This window comes from Hetaerina americana, unplaced genomic scaffold, assembly GCF_022747635.1.
Source record: "Hetaerina americana unplaced genomic scaffold, ioHetAmer1.1.p SCAF_88, whole genome shotgun sequence".
Taxonomy (NCBI): Eukaryota; Metazoa; Arthropoda; class Insecta; order Odonata; family Calopterygidae; genus Hetaerina; species Hetaerina americana.
Window position 1 is genome coordinate 1,005,973 of NW_027287516.1, and position 20,257 is coordinate 1,026,229.

The 20,257-nt window shown below is 38.3% G+C and overlaps 1 non-coding gene across 1 annotated transcript; it reads right to left on the reverse strand.

Moving 5' to 3' along the window:
• Nucleotides 1-2,689: 2,689 nt before the first annotated feature.
• Nucleotides 2,690-2,773, reverse strand: TRNAL-CAG (transfer RNA leucine (anticodon CAG)). Its single transcript has one exon. It is a non-coding gene; the product is annotated as a tRNA-Leu (tRNA).
• Between the last annotated feature and the right edge of the window lie 17,484 nt (nucleotides 2,774-20,257).

Below are 20,257 nucleotides of genomic sequence, written 5' to 3' on the forward strand. Positions count from 1 at the left end.
GCAACTTTACGCTATTACTAAGTTTTGTATTAAAATGAAAAAATCTCTTGAGGTGACTTACAAAATGATTCGTGAGCCTTACGGGGACTCTGCTCTGTCCCACTCCCAAGCTTCGAGGTGGTTAAAAACCTTTAAGGAGGGCCGGGAATAGGTTCACGACGAACAACGCTGTAGGTGGCCGTGAACTAGCAAAACCGACCAGAATGTGGCTCGTGTTCGACAATTGTTTGTCTCTGACCGTCGATTCAGAATCAATATGGTCGCCAATGAACTGAACTTGTCGTCTACTGTTGTGTTTCGCATTGTTACCTGTGCATGGGTGGTTCGGTAACTCCACGGAAAATCAAAGTGATGGCGCCGGTAGAATCCTAAAATATTCGATTTTAGCAAGCCTTATCTCTAATTAGACTGCTGTTCAAGTTTCAGCTCTGTCCATCGCGTAATTACAATTTCATAGTCAATTGAAGGTTTCTTTAGCAAAATGGAAACAAATCGCTATAGGAATATTCACTCGGTCGGCGCTAGAATTGACGTTGCCATCTAGGACCTCCCTGTTGAATGGCTAACGTTGCCACCATAGGATCTCCCTGGCAAATATTAAAACACTGAGATCTTCGCGTTCTTATTCTTCAGGAGAGGTTTCCCTGAAGAAAATTACGACAGTGCCGTTTCGTTTGACTGTACATATCGTTAAGGGCCGAATAGATGTAAGGCAAGATACGAGTTACGACTCCAAACTCTCGAACGTCAATGTAGTCGTCTCTTTGGGATATCTTACTGAATGGTTTGAAGGGAATGTTGCTGATAATTGCTAGTGGCTCTTTATCCTCAACCTAACGAATAATGACTGCCCTAAGGGCTAATGCTGTCTGGTACTTGGGTCCATCTACATAATACCTCCGCTAATCGCAGCTAAGGCGTGTGGGGGGGTGTTAGGACACCATATGTAAAATAAAATACAACTACATATAAAACAAAAGAAATATTCTAACGCACACCAACACTGATGATTATAAATTATTTAATGCTTATTTTAACTTAAACAAAAATGAAAATAAACCTATATTAGTAACTAATATACACAAACAAATGCACCTCCAATATGCCAGCTGTCTTTGCAACGTTTAATCTTGACCTCGCTTGCAATTTCGACGTTTAAACTTTTTTTATAATGCCTTCTATTTTTTACCATTTTATATTCCTGATTATCCGAGGAAAGCACGAGTATTTACATGTATTTCTACTGGGGCCTGTCTCTCTTATCATCTTATTTCAGTGATTCAACCAACTCAAATAGTGTAGGGCCATAAAAATTCCCTTTTTGTAATAGTTAAAATCGTGTGTATTGAACCTTGCTTAGAGTCTTAAGTCTCGCTTGCTCCCTTCTCACCTCAAGTGGCTCCCAGCCTAATTTCCAGAAAATGCCTGTCAAATTCGTCTTCTTGCCGTGACAAATTTGGATGAATCTGATGAATTTCCTCTGAAATTTTAATTTACTAATGTTCTTATTCTGTAAGACTTATTCTTCTATATAATTATTTTATCAATTATTTCTCCCATAGATCCCAAACAATTGCGGCCTGTTCCAAATGCGGACTTACTAAAAGTATTACCACTAAAGGGTCATCAGTTTTCAGCATTGGCAAAATTACCATTCGGAAATGGTTTCAATCACTCAAATTTGACCCAATGACACAAGAACTGGTCCAAACTCTAAGTAACACTGGAGTATCAGACGGACAAATCGCAATAATTGTGAACTCTATCTAATTCAATCTGTACCAAGAACGCTACGCCATCATTTGGGCTAAGAAATGGTTTTCTTTTCCTGGAAACGTTTTTCTTTGAGAAAATTACTTGAATACTTACTATTTCATTCCTGTGCGTAGAATATTCCCAGCGTTCCCCCACGGTTCTCCATTTTAGGATGGCTTCAAGCGCGCCATCGTCAATACCCATCCATCCCGAGTGCCCTTCGCTCGAACCCTAGGGTTTGGAACGCCCTTCGCAGGATGAGCGACTTCTCGGAAGGGCCCTTCAAGGGCGCATAGATGTCGTTTGGGACATGTGTTAGCAACTCAAATGATTTGAGTTACACTGCCTTGAGGATATCAGCGTTGTCATGAATGCGACCTGCTCTGATTTTGAATTAATTTGCTAATGCCTTATGACTTTAGTTAACCTTTCGTAAAAAATATTCCAAATTAAGATTTTTTTATTCAAACGAATAAAAGGCTAAGGGAATCGGATTCAAACTATAGGAAATCAATATAAATGCGATATAAATAAATACAAATTCACAGCGGTGCATAAGAACTTATTTTATTTAATAATTTATCGGTGGCAAAGGTCAAGTCTGGTCAACGGTCACTCTTACAATGCGCATATATACACATACATACAAGAAGAACAGATATGAGACAAAATATCAATGCTCATATTATTCTAAATTCTTCATAATTAAGGGACTAAAATGGTTACAGTCAAATAACGTTTAAGTGAAACTTTTCTGTGAATGATTAGGTGAAGTACATTATAAGCAGATCGATAATTCGATAAATAAAAACATACCAGATTTTAAAATATAATGGATTTTTCCTCATATGATTATGTCGGATTCCAAATGTAATGGTGTCCTCAAATCATTAACATTGAATCAGTTTTAAGAACCCTATTTTGCAAAAATAATTGTCAGAAGTGGGATTCGAACCCACGCCCGGAGAACCGGACTGCGACCTGAACGCAGCGCCTTGGACCGCTCGGCCATCCTGACTTGATATGAGAGTGTTCGATCGGTAGTTTTCGTGTGGTCACAAACTCGAAATAATTTCATGCAATTTTTACCCATGAGTTAACTGAAAATGGCCCAAGCTGAACAATACGCTGCATTGATATTTCCCTTTTTTCTTTAGTTGTCTTTAAAGGACAGCTAGAATATGATATTAAATGAGTCATGAGGGGCGACAACCAATTCCTAATTGTTAATCTAATTAACACGGAGCTTCAGTGCACTGCTATAGACAAAGTGATCATTGACACAGTCGCAGCCATGCCTAAAGTAGAGAGTTGAATAATTCATAAAAAAGTATTATTATAATTATTGCAAATAACGTGGAGTTACTGACTAAGTTTTTGTTCAGTAAAGAAATTCACATGGTAGGTATTTGTGCGCAGTAGATTCCTAAGCTACTCACACCGTAACGCTCAAATACAGTAGAAGTTACTTCAGGTGTTCTCCAGAGAAGTGTTGTAGGAGCAATTACATTTATCATTTTTGTTAACGACATTGACTCCGAAGTCACTAATAAGATACGTGTATTTGTTTACGATGCAGTGGTTTACCGTGTTATCCGTGACCATGAGGACAGAGCAGCTTTATCAGATGACCTTAATGCTATGCAACGCTGGTGCGACACTTGGCAATTAGAATTAAACTTTTAAAAATTCGTAATCATAAATTTCTGGAAATAGAGCAATTCCTTCCCGATTGCCTACTGCATAGAGAACGCCGAAATGGAATGTTTTGGCTCAATTAAATACCTAGGCGTTACCCTAAATCACGATATCTCCAGGGTGGAACACATACGAGGAATATTTACCTGCAAGCGAAAGCTAGGGTGTGTGGCAGGGGATGAATACGAGTACATATCAATAATATGTGGCCAAGTTAACAAGATATTAGGATTTAATAGAAGAGTGCTTGGTAAATGTGTTGAAAAGGTCAAATAGAAATGTTTTCCGTCGTTGGCTGAGCCTCATTTAGAATATTCTGCCAGTGAATGGGAACCTTACGAAGTTGGATTAATGGCCAAATTGGATCGCGTGCAGTGTAGAGGAGCTAGATATGTAAAACGTTGTTTTGATAAACTTAGTAGCGCATCCAAAATATTAGATCAGCTAGGCTGGGAATCACTTAATGGAGCCAAGTTTAAAATTACAGATTTGAATCTCTTGCATGTATCGGAAGGATATCTCTTTAGCAGTGACGTTGGAAATGTATTATTACTCCCATCGTCCTACGGTGGGAGAGATCATGCTAATATAATTAGTGAGATTAAGTGTAGAACAGATAGATTTAAGATGTCATTTCTCCCGCGAACGATAGGGGATCAGAATAACGTTTTCCGACCGCGGTGGGGGTAAAGATATTCCGGGCAAAATTAGTCTGGTGTGTACCCACCCCCTGCCACACGCCCTGGCGGTGGCTGCAGGGCACTCAAATATCTAAAAATATAAGTTAAATGTCCGATAATTTACATGCGAAGAAGGAATGAATTTTATCCACACACCAAAAATCTGTTAATATATTTTTTTCAAATATGTTTCTTGGGGTTAAATGCGAACAAAATTAATGAAGGATGACACCGAAACGAACCAAAGATCCATTTCTAAAAAGGTGATTTTATCGTCTGGCCGGAATGAAACGAATAGGAAGCAAGGTTTGTAAGGAGTTAGGTTCTATTAGGAGTCAATCCTTGTGTGCCGATTTAATCATCATCTTCTAAAGGCGGGACCCTGTCGTTGCAGCCATTGATATCTCTCCATTGCCGTTCTTTTCAGTTAATTGTAGGTTGTTACCCTCAGAGCACTTTTTATTAAATCTGTAGATTCATTTCTTGGCCTTCTTCTTTCTAGTTATCTATTATTTTCCCTCCATTAAATGGTTCAGACTGTTTTTATGTCTGACAAAATGTCCAACATATTTGATTTTCCTTTTCTCCATTTATTTTATTTTATTCCTTTCCTCTTCAATTTCTCTCAATACTTCTCTATGTTTCTGTTCTTGTTATCCTTCTCCAAATTCACATTTCCATTGTTTCCAACCGAGCCTCTTCCCTCTTTCCCAATGTCCAAGTTTCGCATCCATGAAATAATATACTCCAAATTAGCGTTTTTGCAAAGAACTTTCTAATTTCCAATTTCATGTGTTTTTTTCCTTGAATGTTCTTTTACTTTTAAGATGTCCTTTTAACCAAGGCTTCAGATACGTTTTCACTGCAGAGGTGCATCTGTTGTCTCTTGTTTCTACCCTATTTTAATATCCAACCTATTAAGGTAGCTTTTGGATGTACACAGAAATTGCAGCGAAATATGCTGCCATTTCAAGTCTCGCCTAGCAAGACACAATCATGAAACTCGACACCACAACCGTTCTACCATACGTTCTGCCTCACCTCATTTGATCCAACAGATCTCTTCTGTTTATGCCAATTCCTTCCCTCACGTCCTACCCTCCATATCTTACAGTCTTCAACATCCCATCTTCAATCAAAATGCTCTGTATTCATCTTTTTCCTGACTCCTCTGGATTTCTCTCATTAATTCCCTCTCCACTCTTATCATGCTTTAGCTTTCATCCTTTGTTTTCCTTTATGTCCGATCCACCTTTTCCACCGTTCTACACACCCATATGTAAAAAATCAACCAATTCTACGCCTATAATCTTGTTTCAACGACCATGTTTCCGTGCCGTGTAAAGCCACGCTCAATGTTAAAGTTTTGACTAGCCTTTTCTTAACATCCTTACTCATCATTCACGTCATCAATTTCCGCCATCTTGAGAAAGCTTATTTTTCTAACGGATTTCTATCAATGTCCATCTACTACATAGACTACCTTACCTAACCTAAAACGCTTCAAGGCTTCTAGGAAAACTGATTCATCTGTTCTAGTTATTAAGTGCAATTACAAGCTGGAACTTAAGCTTCCTTTTTCATTTTTGAATAACCACATGACCTTAGAATGCCGACATAGCGAGTAAATTTAGCATAGAAAATAAGTATATTCTACTGTTTCAGGCTTCACTTCGTGGAAGTATTTGAACTCCATACTTTAAAAATACTTTGTACTTTTCCACAGATTTTTTTTCTAAGTTACAACGCGTTTCACCGACTTGAGGCATCATCAGGTAAAGCAAGTCGGTGAAACGTGTTGTGCCTTATAATAAAAATCTGTGGAAAATTACGAAGTCTTTTATAGTATGAATAGAAAATAAAGTTTCAACCTATTGTTTGGGTTTGATATTTCGGATGTAATCTACCGTTGCGATTGGTTAAGTTTGTGGCTTTAACCGTACTGTTCAGTGAATAAAAAAATAAGTCCCGCAGTGAGTGAGTGGAATGCGTTGGTATCTAGATGCATATTTCATTAGTTTTGCATTGATGATCGTTCGGAGACAACATTTGGTGGCGCATATTAACTTTGCGTTATGCTAACTTCAACATTTTGTATGCCTTCTTTTTTTCATATGCTGGTGAATTTTGATCAAGATTGGGTCATCAAATTTCATTCAGGCGTTAGGAGAGAGATAATTGGCCGGCGCGCACAGAAAAGTAATCTCGTTTGTGTTCCGTTCGCCCTGATTTCAGCTCGAAACCGTCACGTGATGCACTTTGGTTTGATGGTGAAGCTCCACTTGCGTGCCGAATTATAAAGGTTAAAATTTTGCTTGATTCAGCGTGACGCTATTTCTCCCTTTGTGACTGACTGTGCATGAAATATTCAAAGGATTTCAAATTCTGTTTTTTCTAATATCTCGATTGAATGCGAGAGTTTCGACTCCTATCTTTCTTATGTTTTATGGACCCTCTTCAAGAAAAAACAACCCAACACCCTATACTACATTAAACTGTTATTTAATTCCACACACTTCTTTCCTATATATTTTTATGCAAAGAATTATATATATATATATATATATATATATATATATATATATATATATAGAGTAATTTATTAAAGGTAATCCACCAGCTAAGGTAGGTAGGTCTTAGATAGACAAGAGCTAACAATTAATTCTCTTGTCTCTTTCAACAAAACACAAAAACACATCCCAACATACTACCCTACAACAAGCCCCTCTTCATCTCCGAGTACTTCCTTCCTCCCTTCATCCCGTCAAACATCCATCCATATCCTATTCCTTCCCTTTCCTCGTTTGCCTAACATTCTCCTCTCTATGACAGTCTTCAAGAACACCCTACCCATCAATACGCCTTTCATCCATTTTTTTCCTGCCTCCCCATGACTTCTCCCAACAACCCCCTCTCGTTCCCCACCATACTCAGCACTTCCTCGCTTGTTTTCCTTTCGGTCCACTTCACCTTCTCCATCCTTCTCCACACCTTTATTTTATAAAACCTCCAATTCACTTCGCCTGTCATCATTTAAGGGATATAAAGTAAACTGGTTCCCCTTCGTCTAACTTTATAATATTTCCAACATGATGCCATCACTGAAATTAATGCCCCACAGGCATCAGACAGCTTCTACAGCCATTCTTAGTGGGCTATAGTGTAGAGCCGATAATTGATTTCCTCTGTATTCTCACTTGAAAAGTCTTGAAGATATTCATACCTTTGTTTACCCCCCCCCCACCTGATATTCTAGCGGCGCGAACTTAAACACGTGTACATTTACGGGCGTGCTTCTTTCTCCTTTTCACCCTCTCCCTTTGTCCCGTATCCCAGCAACTGAACAATCTTCGCCACCCCCCCCTTCCCATCCATCCTCTGCCTCCTTCCTTCATGCATAACAATATCATGACCAAGAGGACTTAGTAAGTCAATTCGTCGCCTTTTAGGGAAAATTAAGGGGACGCACCCATTAAAATAAGCGACGGAGGAGGGTTGGAAAGAAGAGGGGCTTGATACTGATACGATAGACGATAGGGATAGGTCTTCGATGTAAACTTGAGCGGAGTGAATGGATGGGGCAGCGGAAGTGAGGGAGCATTCAGTAGAGGAGGAAGGGAAGAGGACTTCGGCGCTGCCAACATCTCCCCGTTTCACTTATCTGCAGTCCTGTCCAACCTACTCTTATCAAAATCTGTGAACGGCGAATGATTTTAAGTATCTAATAAATATGTTGATGAAAAGTTAAAGCTTAAGAGTGAGTTTATGAAGGAAAGGTATCTACTGAAATCAAACGACTTCAGGCTTAGATTCTACGGATCAGAAAAGTAGAACATTGGAAAAGTAGAGTTGCGAAGAACAGAAACCTTCGAAACATGATGCTAAATAGGAGAATGATGGAGATTAAATGGACAGACTAAGACTAGTACATTAGGTACACAAATAAACTGAGCAGTAGTGTCGTTCTTGAGAATATCTAGTCTGAACATTCATTTTCTTTTGGTTCCCTTTCCTACGCATATACCTCCGAATTAACAGGTATTTCACATAGAGGACTCACTCGTAAATGGGAAATCTCATTACTTTATCAGTTTTGTCATTCATTTCAAAAACATTTACTGGTTGAAATTCCTATCAACATCATGCTCTGATGGCCAAGTTTCCGCCCCGATCATAACTACGCTCCATATCCAAGTTTTCACTTACCTTCTCTTAGTATCCCAAATTAACGGTCCTGAAACTAAACATCTCCTTGTGATAGCCTTTTTCGGTTCGATCGGCGCGATAAGCATAGATAAGATATCGTTACGTTTCAAACAGAATCTCACTATAATCTCACTAGTGTAGGACACTATATATATATATATATATATATATATATATATATATATATATATATATATATATATATATATATATATATATATATATAGTGTCCTTTCTATTTATGAAAACATGTGAAAGGACATTATATATAAACACACATATATTTATATATTTGTATAAAAATGTCCCTGGCTGTATAAGCAAATAATTGGAGCACGAATAAATGACAGGGACTTTGATGTGGAAAGAGTTATTCCAATTATGGCAGTCGGTACCCAGCACCTCAAAATACGTGATTTTGCCATTATCAGGTTGCTGGATTGACTAATATTTAATCGATGGCTCATTAAATGAAATAATGACTGAGTGAACGCCTCAACGCCCGAAAGAAAAGGGAAAGATTTAACGTCCCGTATCTCTCCCCCCTTCGGGATTTCCCCGGTCGAAAAGTCGAGGCAGCCCCGCATATTTTTATCATTAGAAAAGTAGGCTGCACTCTTGGAACGGCACCCGACATGTGCGGAATGGGTTGGAGAGACGGTGATGGGGGGTCGGCGATTACGCGCTCGTCCTTCCCCCGTGACCGAGTCGCACCCATCCATCCCCCCTTCATCCCTTCTGCGGATGCACCGGCAACTGGCGGAAGTGGCAATTGCCATTCGCCCAATGGGAAACGGGCGGGTCGACATCAGGGGCGCATCGTCTTTTCCTCAGCCGTCTTTGTGAGCTCGAATATGTGCGCTCGCTTTTATGCCCCTCGCCCGCCGCTCCGTTATTGGATCAACCCTCGCTCCCGAATGCCACACAGAAGCTGTGACTCATTGATTATGTCATGGAGATGGTGCTGCTGGGTGGGAGGGACGGCGAGAGAAGATTTCTATCCAGAACGTGATTGGAGCTGAGGCTATGCGATATTAATCACGCATCCATATTATTCATAATGGCCCTTTTAATTTGGACAATATTTTGAATGTGGCGCTAAAAATATACATATCAATTTGTGGGTCGTGGTAATCCGGGGGTAAAGCGTTGGACTGCTGACCGGCTGGCAACGCTGGGTTTGATTCCCAGACTAGACTCTCTGGGCACCTGCAGCTCTATCGAAGCTATGTGATTTTTCGGGTACCAGATCTTCCTGGGAAACCATATCCGGCACATGGAAAGGAACTGGCCCCCCTACCCTGATGCATGAATTTCACACGGCGTCGGTCTTAGTACTGGGTGAACTCTACCATCACCCATACCAAACCGACCTTCGGGTTGATTACTGTATTTATGGTTATATATAAAAACCATAACCCAGTAATCAACCCGAAGGTCGGTTTAGTAGGTGATGGTAGAGTTCACCCAGTACTAAGCCCTATACGGCGTGTGAGAATTCACACATCAGGGTAGGGGTGCCAGTTCCTTTCCCTGTGCCGGTTATGGTTTCCCAGGAAGACCTGGTACCCGAAAAATCGCTTCAGCTTGGGTGGAGCTGCAGGTGCCCAGAGTACCTTGCCCGGGAATCGAACCCGGGACCCTCCGGTCAGCAGTCCAAGGCTCTAACCACTGGACTACCGCGACCCCATATATATATATACCTGTATATATATATATATATATATATATATATATATATATATATATTATATATAATATATATATTATATATATTATATATGTATATATATATATATATTTATTTATTTTTTAAATCTCTTTCATGTCGACCTCGTCGGCATGGAAATTATTTTTTTGATTATGGTTTATCGATATTTGGATGCTAAACTGGCCGATGTAATTAATATTGAATTCGTAATGCTGATGCTCTAGGATTTGTGAAGCTTTATCTGTGAAAAAAACATGTATCTATATCTACATATATTTTTTCGTATCGACCTGAAATACGGGAATAATATTAAGTGCGTGATGATGTATCGATATTTAAGTTTTAATACAGCCAATGCAAATAATATTATGTTAAGTTAAGTTTATCTGGTACAAACGATATTTCAATATTTTTAATTTAAGAGAATATGTATTTTTTACTGCTGAGGCCCTACGGTTTTAACAGTGCATCAATGGCGATGTTTTTTACTGTTAACTTGGCCGGTATGTATAATATTAAGCAATTTACAAGTCGATTGTGGTTATTTTTCTTTTCACAGTATCCACTGAAATAAAATACAATTTTTTCCACTCATTCGATTAAAAAATTCTAACGATGCTGGGTTGCATGTTAACCTTGGTGTTTTTTTAAAATTCGAACTTGTAACATGTTTTCGCATTATACCACCCCCTCTCTTTCTCTCTCTCGCTCTCTTTGTGGGCGCGATCATTCGATTCGATAAACTCGAAACTGCGATTCAATAATTTATGAACAAACGCGACAATTCCAACATTAGAATAATGCCTCAAATTCACCATCTGAAATGGAATCAAAAGAGAAAGTATACGTGAATCCGCGGTGAATCGAAGCCGTGAAAAGAGACAGTTATTAATAATATTATGTTATTTTCATTTCCACTGGCGAGGGAGCTTTGTGATTTAAATCCAACGGAGTTATCCCAAGTGGTGCGAGGGTTGCTATTTACGAGGAAATAGGTAATGGATTATGATGTTGATTTTACGGTGAGGCGTCGGCATCCACATGTAAAAACCCCTCGATCCATCAAAAATGTGTGTGGCAGGGGATGCAAACACCAGGTGGGAAGGGAAAGTAATGAAGGAAGTTAGAAAGTTGGAGCAAATGGGATTTAAGAGCAGTTTGATGTAGTTTGAGAATGTCATGGAGTGTTATTTTTGACGAAATCAAAAAAATTGGAAATTGTGGAGCCTGTAATCCAAGCATGGACAGCTTTTTAAAATTGTTGACTGGACAATTAAATCATCGTCTTCTTAGTGATTAGGATTCTTGTAACATTTTCTTTCTTCTTTGAAAGCATAAATACTTCTCCTGCTAATCCCAACATAATTTCAATTTCCTCTCATGTTCATTTGAATCATTTGCCAGAGGTACTTCTTATCTTTTGCTTGATCTTTTTAATTGTCTACTAAACGTGCGCGTTAAATATCAAGGACGATAATAAACACTCATTCTTTATTCCTCCTTTCTTATTGGCTTCCCTCCTTGGCTCTCAAAACCTAATCACTCGTACCTGATCTCTATGCAGAGCGTGTAACTCATGCGACAAACAAATGAAAGCGAAGGCGTAATTGGCACCACGAGTAAATGATGTAGGCGAATGAAAATAAAGCATACGCATCGGAGAAAATAATCAATCATGTGATTGTTAATTTTCACGTTGATTGAAATTGAGAGAGATTGTATGTGCAATGTTTTTTTCAATGATTTATATGGTGTTTTTATTTTGTTGTTATAGCTGTAGTGATATTTGCACAAATGTATTTCCTTTTAACACACATATATATATATATATATATATATATATATATATATATATATATATATATATATATATATATATATATACCCAGCACAAGCCTGAAATGATATTTTCCAGGTTCGGTAAACAGCCCAGACAGAAGCCATATCTCAGCATTAGTCCAGGATAATTATATATGCGGAGAAAAATCCCAACCGTCATTATTCAAATTATCGATAGCCAATCCAAAAAAGAAAGTGAAAAGGTTTTATCACATTTTTTTAATCATCCGGAGCCATTTAGTTCGAGTGCAGGATTGTGGAGTATGATCCTCTTATCATGGTTATTTCCCGAAATCCTCTTTTGATTGATGTTATGTTAATGCGAGATAATGATTTATCATTCGATGGAGGGAATGCATTATCGAATTCACATGCATCGACATTATGACGGAACGAATAATGTGCAATTTTATTCTTTAAATTCAACGACCTTTTACCTAGAGCCACGTTATTATTATATCCAGTAATAATTAACAGGAATTCCATATCTATCATCGAATTAGGCGAGCGTAGCAAACGATTTTGTATTCAAGCAAAAATAATGGTTTGTTAACGCGACCATCAACAAAGTAATAACGCTCCAATGACGTAATGGAAAATATTTTGAGTAATGATCACGTTTCCATCGTTTCAAATGCCAATTAGTCATTCATTTTCAACGGATGTGGAAATTTTCTTCAAATTTTTTAAAAAAGTTTTACTTATTATCTTATTTACGGTTTGAATTGAATGAATTCATGGTGTGTATGCATATAAAATTGCGCCTGCGATACACGCCATATTGTTTATCTGAAATGCTATAACGGTTGCTATTGTAGCCGTGGGTGCTATTCCGCACCATCGTCTCTTCCCTTCCCTTCGTCATACATGTGGTTAATATTTTCCTTCATATCTAGCAGAGCTCTCCGGTGGCAATTAGAATGTTAACAAAGGTCGTAAGGTTGGATGAGTTCTTTGATTCCTGGCCAGACTGACTGCTAGACGGGCCAGAAAGTTTGCGAAAATAATTAATATCCAAAGCAGGGAGAAGCGGATAAATAAGACGCTTACTTAATCCAAAGATCATATTCATCTAGGAAGTAGTGCCTTTAAACCCCTCTTCGGCCTCGCCATCTATTAAATTCTTTAGTATTAATATTCTTGGGTTAAAATTACTTAGAAATCTCATTCGTCCCTAGTTCCTTTAATGTAGCGAATTTTTATGCCTTGCTTAATTGGCACGCGTTTGCCTTTGCTTTGTTTTATATATCAATAATTATGAGACAAGATCGCGGAACTATACAAGAAAACAAGTAAGCTGTTTCGAGGAAACTCGTCCTATTTACATGATACCCTGCAAGCCACCGATAGTGTTATTTTGGCATGAGGTTTACTCAACAGACATGCAACAACAAAAATTAAGTTTTATCAATATTTAGTTTTAATATATTAGTTTAAATTAATCCAAGTATTGTAACTCAGGATATCTAGTGAGTTACACTACGGTATCTAAGTGAGGATTCATTCAAATTCCCTACGCATACGCAAAGAGCTGCCAGTAGCATGAAAGAAATAAACTAAGGGTAAATGAAATAATGATTAAATTGTAGACTAGTTATAATGATTAAAGGAAAATACATACACCACCATTGTCGCGGTCATATACTGTGATTCTCATCTCTTATCGCTATTGGGAAAAGTGACATCTTAAATCTATCTATTCTATACTTAAACCCTTCAAATGTTATTGATATCATCTCTCCTGCCGTAATACGAAGGGGCGTATAATAAATGTTCAGTATCATCAAATCATCGCTCGTTTCGAAGGAACAGAATGACTATCACACCATTATTTTAGGAGAGTTGGTTCGGTTACCGTTGGATACGTTGAGATCACATATACACCGAAGTCACTGGGTGAATGCAAAGCCGAAGAGTTTAACGCTGACACAAAATAGCTCTAACGCCAATGGTTAAGAGTAAATTTCAGTTGCGGGTTGCGGATTAGTCCCCTGTCCCTCCATTATATTACTATTTGCAGCAATATACTCATTAGTTTTTCCCAATTCACTCAATATAAAGCCTTTTCGAAATCCACGAAACAAGCAAATACGTCCTCATTGTCTTCTATATTCCTCTCGATTAGTGATCTCATTACTGCCTTGGCATCACGCGTGCTTCTCCCTTTCCTAAACCGAAACGGAATATCCCTTTAGTAAACATTTACCCTGCTCTCCATCTTTCTTTGATGATCCTGAGAACAACTTTAGCTGCGTGGGATATCAAACTTATTGTCCTCTAGTCCTCATATAATGTAGCCTTTACCTTTTTCGCAATAGGAACTATAACTGATCTCACGAAGTCTTCCTGCCAGATTCATATCTCACAAATGCTGCTGAATTAGTCCATAATCTTCTTTCCATATTTTCCTTAATCTTTAAGTAGTACTAATCCTACTTTCTGCTGTCTACTCATACTTTCTTTAATACATTCATTAATTTTCCCCAAGTCACTATATAGAACGCCTTTTCGAAATTTACGAAACAGGCAAATACGTGCATCCTGATCGTATTCCATGACATGTTAATGACGCTTATTAATGCAAACTGACTGCAATGCCCTGAATTATGCATTGTGTAATGCAAGTTTACTCCCAAATCACGTAATGCAAAGATGAAAAAGTAATTCAGTCGATTGACTCACTCACCTGCAGTTCTGCCATTATCTTTATTTTTTAACACGCTGAAGCTAACCCGTTAGATGTTGACACTGGGTAATAAAAAGAACTCACTGGTGGTGATGAAGCCGTCGATGAATTTATTATGGTAAACATAATTCGGACCAATTTGCCTCGCCTGCATACTGTTTATGATTCTTAATTTGATATCTCTGTCAAATATATCCATTTCTTTCCTATGTTGCCATTTGCCTGGATGGCATGCGGCATTTACTGAAATCAAAACAAGTTCGTCTCATTTTCCGCTGAACCGAAGTGAGGAAAAGTTTTATTTTCGCACGACAAACTCAAGAAGATGATTTGTCAGGAGACGAGAGTTCGGATCGTTATGTAAAATTAATCCTGCTCTTTTGCATTCATTTTTAGAGTCCCAGTTAACCTTAACCACATCGAAGGATCTCAGTTTTTCCCGGCGTATTGTATTCAGGAAGTTCTCTCGGGTTTCCCACCGGGTCAGCGTGGTGTGCACCGACGTTTCGACGGCTAACTCTGCCATCGTCTTCAGGGTGAAGTCACTTCACCCTGAAGACGATGGCAGAGTTAGCCGTCGAAACGTCGGTGCACACCACGCTGACCCGGTGGGAAACCCGAGAGAACTTCCTGAAAACTCAACCACATCGTTTACATAAATAAATTTGGCTACTTGGAGAGAGGATGAAATTGTATTTAATATTGTCCTTACGTAAAGCTCGGTAGATTATTTTTCATTTAATTTTTCCTAAAAATGTTTCCCTTTTTCCCTTCCTCTCCGATATGTTCCCTTATCATGTACACCCCTCCAACCTGCTGGTTAAACCCTCTGCCAAACATCTTTTTGGTGCCCTGATGTGTGAATTTTCACACGCCGTCGGGCTTAGTACTGGGTGAACTCTACCATCACCAACCAAACAGACCTTCGGGTTGATTACTGTGTTTATGGTTTATACAAATATAAAACTTGGACAGCAACATACAATATAAGAACACATAAAAAGAACACTCACACGTTATTTATTAACAATTTCGACGGCATTTAGCTCCGTCTTCCTCAGAAGGAACAGTAGTACTGACTGCTGGAAATGGGGGATGGGCACTGCCCCGCTTCCCGTTCCCCGCTTCCCCTGCCCCCCTTCTCTCTTTATCGCATTCCTCACCTCCCCTATTCCAGCAGTCAGTATTACTGTTTCTTCCGAAGAAGACGAAGCTAAATTTCGTCGAAAATATTAATAAATAACTTGTGGGTGTTTTTTTAAGTGTTCTTATATTGTTTGTCGCTGTCCAAGTTTTTTATTCAACACTTCTGTGTTACTTCGACGAAATCATCCATTTATATATATATATATATATATATATATATATATATATATTATATATATATATATATATATATATATACATATATATATATATATATATATATATATAATAAAAAGTGGGTCGCGGTAGTCCAGGGGTAAAGCGTTGGACTACTTGGAGGGTCCCAGGTTCGGTTCCCGGGCAAGCGTCTGGGCAACTGCAGCTCCACCCAAGCATTGCGATTTTTCGGGTACCAGATCTTCCTGAGAAGCCCTAACCGGTACAGGGAAAGGAAATGGCTCCATTACCCTGAGATTATGGTATTTTTATATAAATATCTAAAAATGAAAAACACAATTTCATTCACGTAGAAATACAGATAAGGAAAAGGGACAGGAACACATTTAAAAGGTATGATAAACATATAGGTGTAGTGTGAATTACGTTCCCTCGATAGCTCAAGCGGTTAAGAGCATCGGGCAGGCAAGTCGAAGATCCGCGGTTTAAGTCCCGTCGAGGAAACGTATTTACGCTTGTGATCTGCTCGATTCCGCCTTCCCCACATTTCGAGTGTTCATCTTTTATGTGTGCCCGTATCCCTTTTCCTTATATCTATTTCCACATGAATAGATGGAAGGACAATTTCCACTTGAGAAAATGCATTTATACGTATATGCATTTTCTCAAGTGGCAGTCTTCATTGGTACTCTCTCAATATCCTCCCATCTAATATTTCTGACTTCCTCGAATTTTCTCCTTATCACCCACTCTTAATCACAAGCTTCACGCGACGACACTTCTTCGTTTTGCTTCTTCTCCAGCCAACATTTATTTTCCTTTCATCTCAAAGCCCAAATGAAATTGAATTTAAATAATATAAAAAATAAATTTCTTCGTTTTATTTTGATCGTTATCCCGTCACTATCGTTTCGCCCTAGAGATTACTTACTGTGATAAAAAATATTTATAAAAATAATTAGTTATAAACATTGTAATGATTTACCATTCTACCACTAAAATGGATTGTTTGATAATTTATAGCTTAGATTCTTTCTTTCGCGTAATATAATTAGTAATTTTTCAGGATAAGCCCGGCAACATTTTCTCCCGTTCAATCAGTGTGGAGATTTGAGGACAACGGGGTTTTTCTTCGAATATAAAACTTTTCAAGCCATGCAAAAATGCGCTCCGTCTTAGAGCTTTCAGCAGTATTTTCTTTACGTCTTTACTTAAGGTGTCTGTAATCGTGTCGCGCTTCTTTGCATAAGCTTCTTTACCTTAAAAAATTTTCTTTAACATCCGTAGCACTTATCCCACCTTCTTATTAAGCACTTCGTAAATAGTCGAACTGTTCTACTACTTCTATTATGTCCCCCCCCCACAACTATTAATGATTATCTTAGACTTCATATTTTTGATAATATCATTTCCTCTGTTTTCGTAAAATATTAAAACATCCCATGCCTATCGCACTAATCACACAGATTCTGCAAAGTAGTACGCCGTTAAAATTCACGAATTTAACTTCGAATTGGTTGACCAATCACCGTGTTCACACGATCTGGTCCCCAGTCACTTTTTCTTACTTCCTGATTTTAAAGTTTCGCTTGGAGGAGAAATATTTAGCATCAGACGAGGAAGTTATCGTATACCCACACGGCTATTCTGCAGCGATAGACGTCAACCTCTATACGGGAGAGTTAAAAAAAAGTTAAGAGCTTCAAATGAAAAAGCGCATTGACTTAAAAGGAGACTATGTTGAAAAATAAAAAAAATTAATTTGAAGAAAAAATGTCTCGTTAATTTATTAGGTCGGAAACTTTTCAGAATACCCTCGCATGTAATGATTTTCAATATTTGGCCCACTGGGAATTGGTAGAGTTGGTTTGGAGACTTTGGAGATGTGTGTGTTTGCAAAGAAGAAGAGAGGAAATGAAATGTACGCATAGGAAAACCAATAATGAAGTCTTTAAGTACAGTGAATTAAGAGAGAAGACAGTTTGGAGAAATTCGAGGAAGGCAGTATACCAGTGGAATCTGGAGATGCTGGAAGGGGTAATAGAGGGTAGATTGCAAAGAAGACGATGAATTTACAGTCGAAAAAGGTACGATATATTGGGTGGAATTTTGATTTGGAACGTTTGCAAAGCTAAACACTGAGTTATTTCAATACTATTTAGGGTGGGGTTGAAGGATTTTTTATGGTATCTTAGTGTCTCCGGGTTCATTAAAAAATCTACCCTAAGCCGGCAGACTACGCATTATCATGATGACGATAGGTCTTCCCGTAATGAAGAGAGCGAACCAGATTAAAATCATTGTGAAGGTGCACGAAACGTCTGGTCGTTACATCATCAACCCTGGGCATTATTCCGATTCCACACCCAGCATGAGGATTTGGCCAGACATTACAGAATAAATTTAATAAGATTTCCGCTCTGATGGACTCGGATATTCCTTTTAATCTTACGGAAATGTTGTTATGGTGATAAAATGGGTGCAGTGGCATTAGTTGTATTGACTACCAACTTATTTTTCGAACATTAATTGCATGCGTCTGCAGTCCAAGGAAAAAAGGACAATTGTAACGTATAATGTCCCAGCGAACTTGCAAAACACTAATGCAGAATGTGGTACAAGTTATTAATTCTCACAATGCAAAACTTCGATCTTCGAGGCTCCCTTTATTCCAATTAAACTTCACTCCTGAGCCACGCTATTTGAATTTAAAGAGCTGTGTTATGACCACGCTATTTTTCTTCAAAGTTTACCGAAATACTCAGATATACTAAGATACATGATTAACTTTATATTCTCGATTTATGCTCTAGTTTTGGACAAAGAAGGTCAAAGTATTAGGGCTGTTCCGAGAGAAATTGCGTTAGGCAAATACTAGTTTTCCCAGGGAGCACATTCATGACAGATAAGTGAAGTAAGTTGGCTAAGAAAAGATTATTTATAACTTTGGTGGTGAGACGGGTTTTTGGAAGAATCGGAAACGTGGTCAAAATGGAAATATGGAAATTCAGTACGCAGAGCTCGTAGGTGGAAAACGATTTTATGTATAATGAATGTTGTTTAATTTTAAAATAATTGGCAGCCTTTTTTTGTAATAAACCTATCTTGTGCCAGTGCTTTTTATTAGTTATTAGGTCTTCAGTCAATTCGCGATCGGTCGTTCTGATTCAAACACCGCTTGGCGGAACTAAAGAACGTCTCGTCAATTTTCAACTCAGGGGAGATAGCGATCTATATAATAATTGATATTTACCCCAGCCAGGATATCTGTCATTTAAGTCGTATCTAGAGGATTGCTGTGCCATTCATATAACAGAAGAGGGAAATGAAAATAGAGCGAATAGCTTGAGAAAAAAAGGTATAAGGAGATATTTACGAGAGAGAGTCGTTTAAGATATTTTTGAACCAAATAACATTGAGAGTTTTAGGAGCAGAGGAGCATTTATGCAATAATATATTGACTCTATTATACGCAATAATATATTGACTATATATGCAATAATATATTGACTATAATATTGTCAGAGACGCGAACTATGTGCACAAGGGGAGAATGGAATAAATTGTTGGAATGAATTTAGACCCACATGGAAACTTAAAAATCAGGATTTTTTTGTGCGGTAAATAGCCCACCCGGAGTGGAAACAGCTTGGAAGTTTGCTTGCATCCATCTCCACTCCTATTTCCACTCCCCTTCTTGCATTCCCCATATTTTTTAACTCTTTGACCTCCCCTTTAGTCTTCATTACAGCCCTAAACCTCTGCACCCTACCGTTTAACAGTTTCCGTCTACCACTTCCATCCTTACGGCTTACCATTACTCAATTAAGCTCGCAGCAGCTAGAGGAAGTTCACCACCCGCATTTGCTTGGAGGAAATGACCGAACGTCTTTTTTGATTCAACCAGGATGAATACGGAAACTCCTCCCTCCAACACGGCTTCCTTGGGTGAAGACGAACTGAGGGCGGAGGGGTCGTTAAAATAGAGGGAGAGAGAGGGAACAAATATTAATTGAGATCCAGAAGGGGAGCTCAGGTCAATCGCCCGGAACAGAAATAAATCTTGTGGGTTGATATTTCCAAATCAACCAAGACATAAAAGGTATCATCAAAGATAATGACCGTTTAATCACACGTCTAGTATACCCCATTTTTTTATATCTACACATACGTCTACGAATTGTACTACTGTTGAGTACTACTGTTTCTTCTGAGGAAGACGGAGCTAAATTCCATCGAAATTATTAAGAAATAACGTGTGAGTGTTATTTTTATGTGTTCTTATATTGTTTGTTGCTGTCCAAGTTTTTTATTCAACACTTCCGTGTTACTTTGACGACATCATCTATATATATATAT